The sequence below is a fragment of the Clinocottus analis genome, unplaced genomic scaffold (assembly GCF_023055335.1).
Source record: "Clinocottus analis isolate CAN_PGR_092001 unplaced genomic scaffold, fCliAna1.0.p SCAF_14, whole genome shotgun sequence".
NCBI lineage: Eukaryota > Metazoa > Chordata > Actinopteri > Perciformes > Cottidae > Clinocottus > Clinocottus analis.
Window position 1 is genome coordinate 15,893,403 of NW_027175865.1, and position 6,107 is coordinate 15,899,509.

Below are 6,107 nucleotides of genomic sequence, written 5' to 3' on the forward strand. Positions count from 1 at the left end.
ACAATTATTTTTTGAACATTTGACATCCATTTTAATTAATGAAATGTCAATTTTTAAGAAGTAGTGATGGATTGCTTACCTGTGTTACAGATGGTAGAAACACTCTGAAATGATATCAATGATCTATATACATCTATACTATATATGCCTTCACATTGTGTCAACAATGTTCTTATAACTGAAGTAAACTAAAAGTTATGGATACAAATTTCCATTGAACAAAACAGTTTGGGGTTGTTGGGTTATTAAGTATCGACCTTATTAAATGTGTTTCACTTTAAAACGTTTTTGCCTACATTCTTTGGATTTCTTGAGCACTTTCTTGAGTTTTGCTTCTGGTATTATTCTTCAGTACGTGGTACTGCACATGTCACTGCTAAGGCACAGTTTACCCCAAAATAATTGTACCTGTCATGCTCTTCATTATCTAAAATCAGCTGTTTTGGTAAGAGTTGATATAAGATGCTGCTCATAACAAGGTCTGTGGATTATCTTGCGTAACAGAGTCATGACTTCTAAAAAGAGACGGCCCTGTTGAGTCAAGTCTCATAAAACCAGATTATTTTATCATAGATAGACATCTGTGCGGCCGCTGTCTCCAAATACTTGCACTAAAACATTCTTGATTGAGAAATAGCATTACAGGTGAGAGGAGAAATGTACATCACACATTACGATCTACAAACACCCGCACATACACGCCTGTACATTTGTGCCAAACCGGTTAACACAAACATTTAATAAATAAAGAAACAGTAATGCATTGGGCCACGTGGGAACGAGCAGAACACAGAGGCATCATTTCACAAGAAGGAAAGAATGGCAAATACAAAGCTCCTCGTGCACCTCCGTGTGTGATACGATGAAGACGGGTTAAGATGCGGGCGTGACAGGTCCAATGGGAGGTGAGGATCTCTGCAGTGGACACCTTTTGGAGAGAACCAAAAGCAGGAGTCTGACCCGTGTCTGTATTGAGCGCACGCAAAGTAGATGTGTGGAGATGAGCGCTCACAACTTTGTGAGTTACCTGCAGCCGAGATCCTGGAAAGACTGGCGCCGCTGCAGCACACCTGCTTAAATGGACTGACCCGGATGATTGGATCGGTGCGTTTGTAAGAAGCCAATCAGAACGCTGCAGCTCGAGTCCTGACTGAGACCAGGAAAGTGGATCACATCCCTCCAGTTCTGAGGTCTTTGCACTGGCTTCCTGTCCAAGAAAGAATTGACTTTATAATCCTGCTGCTGGTTTATAAAGCAGAGAAAAGAGCTTAAATACGTTTGTGATCTGCTGCTACCTGATGAACCATCAGACCCCCTGAGGTCGTCTGGTTCTGGTCTACTTTCTGTTCCAAGAGTCAGAACTAAACATGGAGGCAGCGTTCAGCTTTCCTGCTTCACTTCTCTGGAACGAGGTCCCTGAAAGCTGCAGGTCTGCTGAGACCCTCAGCTCCTTTAAATCAAGATTTAAGTTTGTTTGTTTTCTCTTGCCTGCAGTTGAACCAGATTCGAGGATATTAATCAATTTCTGCATCTCACTAATGCATTTTATTTCTTTAAACTGCACTGCAACTTTAATTCTACTTTTTACTTCACTGTTTTTAATGTTTTAAGGAATGTTCTTTATTAAAAAAAGAAAGGACGAACCAGTTTCTGTTGGCTTCTGCAACCTCACCGTCACACAGCCCCTTCAACACTAAGCCCACACAGAGTGAAAGGAGATTCAGAAGGAAACGTATTAGAGGAACAGGGACAGATGCATCGATAAGCTGCAAGGACTGCAGGGAATCACTGAAGTGAGATATTTTCCTTTCACAGAATACAAGACTTTGAACAATTCTGGGATTTGATTAATGTACTTTCTAGAGACGAGAGACACTGGATCCAGTTCAACTCCCATGTTCTGCATTTCATGTACAGGAAAGTTTCCCAGTACTATTTTGTAATTTGTCACATGGACTAAAGACGATGTGTGTGGCCGCCAGTGTTTGTTATGCGTGAGGCGCAATCAGGTGATAAATTCCACCTGTGAAGTTTTTAGTGTTGCAGACCGTAACTCGAGCACGGCAGTGAGTTTAAGTGCACTGCTGATCAAATAGAAGCACAAGTCTGACATCTAGTGGTGAATACTGAGAGTGCATGTCATTTATAACTTCAGCTTGTTGAACATACAACATGGTCAGATGTGTTAACTTAAAAATGGACACAGGGAATTATTATTTTTTTTTTTTTAAAAAGAAGAAAGTTAAATGTAAAGATTTTCTTACAGTCCAAGAGACTTAATACATAAATATATATTTATAGTTTGTAAATGTAAAACATTTTTAATTTTACCATTCCTAACACATTCAGGAAAGTGTGTATTTCATCAACTAAACTATATCACAACACCGTGAGGTTATTCTACATATGGTTTATGGGAAACATTTCATGAATTAACGTATCATTGTCAGTTGGTCGATAGTACTTATAAAGTTCCAAAAATAAAAATATGTTCAGGCATTAAGTTGTGATATGCTCAGTTTTATTAGCTTTCAACATTTTTCAAGACACTTACAGTACATAACATGAAATGTTAAATATGTTTTTACAAAATTTCTTAAAGCTGTACACAACTTAACTATAACTTAACAAGTGACTGAACAATACCATTAATATGTAAGATATTAAAGTTTACAAGCCTTTGACTTCTTTGTCGCAGTTGGCACATGTGATGCCACAGATTATGGTAAAAATAAACTCTTTTTCTCACTAACCTACCTACTCTCGCTGACAAATGGATAAATCCAGAAAATAGACTGTTGGGCCCCCGCTGGGCCGCTATTTTAAGAACTATGTTTAAGAGGTCAACTTGAAAGCGGGAAGAGGAAATCTGATGGAGATGAACTGCAGCCCATTCACTGAAAACAAGCCATGAATTATCTTTTATATCCTCTGCTCTGTTGCTTTTCCTACTTGTAGTGGTAACCTGTGCCATTTATTAACTATAAAACAATGTTTCCATGTCTTTCACACGTCTTATTTGAGGTAACAAGATCACAAGACACTGCACGTTTACATTTGTTCATTACTATTATTAAACTAATCATTAGGGCATTTATTTATGTCAAACTAAAAAAAGTTCTCAAAGCCCAAGATGGCGTCTCAAATTCACATCAATTTCTCAGATTTGTCCCAAAAGTCATCCGGTTTATATTTAAAGTGGTTTAAAAAAAAGAACAAAAACACGTCTATAAGTTTAAGAGGGCGTGATAAACAAAATTATTGCAGATTTTTGTTAAAATGCGCATCTATTTTTGCCGTTGTCGTTTATTGATTCAACCGTTGATGCATGACCTTGAAGTAGATGCCCTTCGCTCAGGCCCGCTTCATGTCCGTGTCACTTCCAACCAGTTCAAGTAAACAACCTTCTCTCAGCCTCTGCTGCAATTGATTACAGCTGAGTGTAGGATGTTTACACAAACTGAGTCTGAACAACAGATATTGAGGATAAGGGCCACCAAAACAAAACAGGGGTTCAAACGTGACCTACATGGCCTAATTACAACCACTACTCTTAATATTAGAACTACAACCTTCACAGATAGGTCTGACGAATGGACACGGGACATTTAGCTCACGCTTTCGTTTCTGTGGAGCTGGAGGCAGTCGGCGGCAGCAAACATCGGACTGAAAGCTCTGCAGATAAACAGCTTCCAGTCGGGGATGTTTACAGCCCCAGACCACCTTGTGCATTTAGTCACAATGTGCACAGCCAGAGACAAAGTCACAATGTTTAACAAGTAATGTGACATCTAAACAGCAGGAACATCTTGCCCTAGATATCCCTATGAGGTATACTGTACGCTAAACACTGTGCTGGGGCTTCTGAGGGCAGGAAACAGTAAGGCCATCTGACCATGATGACACACTGACTGCCACTGTAGATGATGTCATCTGTAGTGAATCCAGATTCCACTGTCAAAGGCGTCATTGTCTTGCATTTTCCTAAAAACAAACAAATGCAGAGGAGAAGTTAGCGCGACCTCATTCGTGTGAGTCTAACCGGCTTGAACGTGCTGATGCTGAGGACGACTTTCAATGACAACGCACCAAATGTATTCACCCGCACGCTCTCTGCACAGTCTAACGATTTATACGCAACTGCCACGTGTTTTCTATGAATTAGGAGTCAATAAAACAAAACAAGAAAAACTTTGTTGATCTAGACTTATTCCCACTGCTTTTGCAACGATTAAACGGGCTAGCTTGCCGTGGGGTATGAACTTTGTGAGGACGCGCGCTAAAAAGGTGATTATCGTTAACACCACGGTTCAGGTAGATAGATACGTGATTAGACTTGAGTGTCGCTGTATAACGGGGACGTTACTGTCACGGTACACAGCTGGGAAGCGGTTCCCCTGCTGCAAGGCCAGCTGCTGTGTCCTATCCTGCAACACCGAGGGGAGGAGGAGGGGGTAAGCTAACTTAAATAGCTCTGCAGCCTGAGGTGACACGCGTCTATTGTAATTTAAGTGCGTTTGTTTTGCTTTCCAGCCGCTTAAAGTAACTTTGTCTCCCGCATACAGGGCAGCCTGCCAAGGCAAACAACGTGCTGCGGCGAGCTGGCGCTCCTGGTAGCCAACGACCTAGGCTCCAGCTAGCTCGCAACGCTAGCTTAGCGTTAGCTTGCCTGTGACCCTAACCTTCTGCTGTCTGACGTTTCCTTACCGGGGCGGAAGGGAAGAAGAAAGACAAAAAACAACCACAAAAACACGATTATTCCCCCGGACCGCAGCGGGTAGTTTTTGAAGTTCGAGTCGGAGGTTTTTTCGGCGATTGTTCTGTCCGGTTCTGCGCCGCCTGTTAAGTTTCCTTCCGTTTTTCATTCACTTGTCTTTTATTTTGACCTTTGGTTACTCGACACCAACGCTGACGTCATCGTCATGGCAACAGAGCCCCCGCCCACCCGCGAGCCATGGACCCGTGGATGTGGGTTTAACCTTGTGCTGCGTGTGGACAGAGACGTGACATTCAGCCATTTTAATACGGTGTTTTTTTTTACAGCTATGTATGTGAAGATGCACATATATTTAAAGTTTAAATCAAATGCACGTGACACGAGGCCTTTTCCTCACGCTTGAGTGAAGCAACCAGTTGACAGGTTGAGGAAGTAAACGTGCAAATGCAATAACGACAAAAAAAAAGAAAAAAGCAATCCTATGTGTTTTAAGTAGAAGTAAAAGTATTGAAGTATGTAAATAAGAAGTAGACCTGTTAGAAATATAAGTAATCTTCTCATCATGCAGCAGAAGTGGTATATACATATAGCCTGCTACTGATTATTATCACTACATCATGTTAGTACAGCGTGTAATGCAATTTTTTTTTGCAATTCTATTTTTGTCATTGTGTTTATTTTTGTACTTTTATGTTGTTGTTTCAAGATCTGTTTGTGGCACCTGATTGGGAATAATAACAGCAATGTTCTGGTGGAGGCAATGACACTCTTAAATATGTTACAGACTGATCAAATATTTAGTTTTTTAAATCTCAATCCACAGGTAGTTTAAGCAAGCGGCTGCTGCTGTCAGGGAAATATAGTGATTTATTTATTTAGAGTTTATTTACAATCTCTATTCATGTGAAATGCATTTCACAATCAGCAATTGGGATATTGCCAGGGCCGGACAGGACTGGCCATGTAGGCAGGCGACCTTCACACAGGCGATGCGGGTTCAAGACTGAGTCGGGCAGTACGCTGTCTGCAGGCTCACCTCACGGGCCCCTGAGAGGATGAGGCTCCTCTCAGGGGCCCGGACCCCTGGTGCTCTGATCTCAGATGAGTATGAGTATGTTCATTCATCTCATCTGAGATCTAAGACTAAACATGAGTATGTTTAGTCTCGTTCAGAGAGACTTTTGTTTAGTCTCTCTGATCTCAGATGAGATGAATGAGTATGTTCACCTGGCGTGCAGCGTTTGGGCTAGTTCACTCACCACCTTGGGAAACATCCTGTTTTTATTTATTGAATCTATCTATACAGTATTTTCTATTTTGTTTTCTATTTTATTTAATTGTGTTTTCTCTTAAAAACGATATCCGGATGCTCAGTTGAGAATATTTTTTT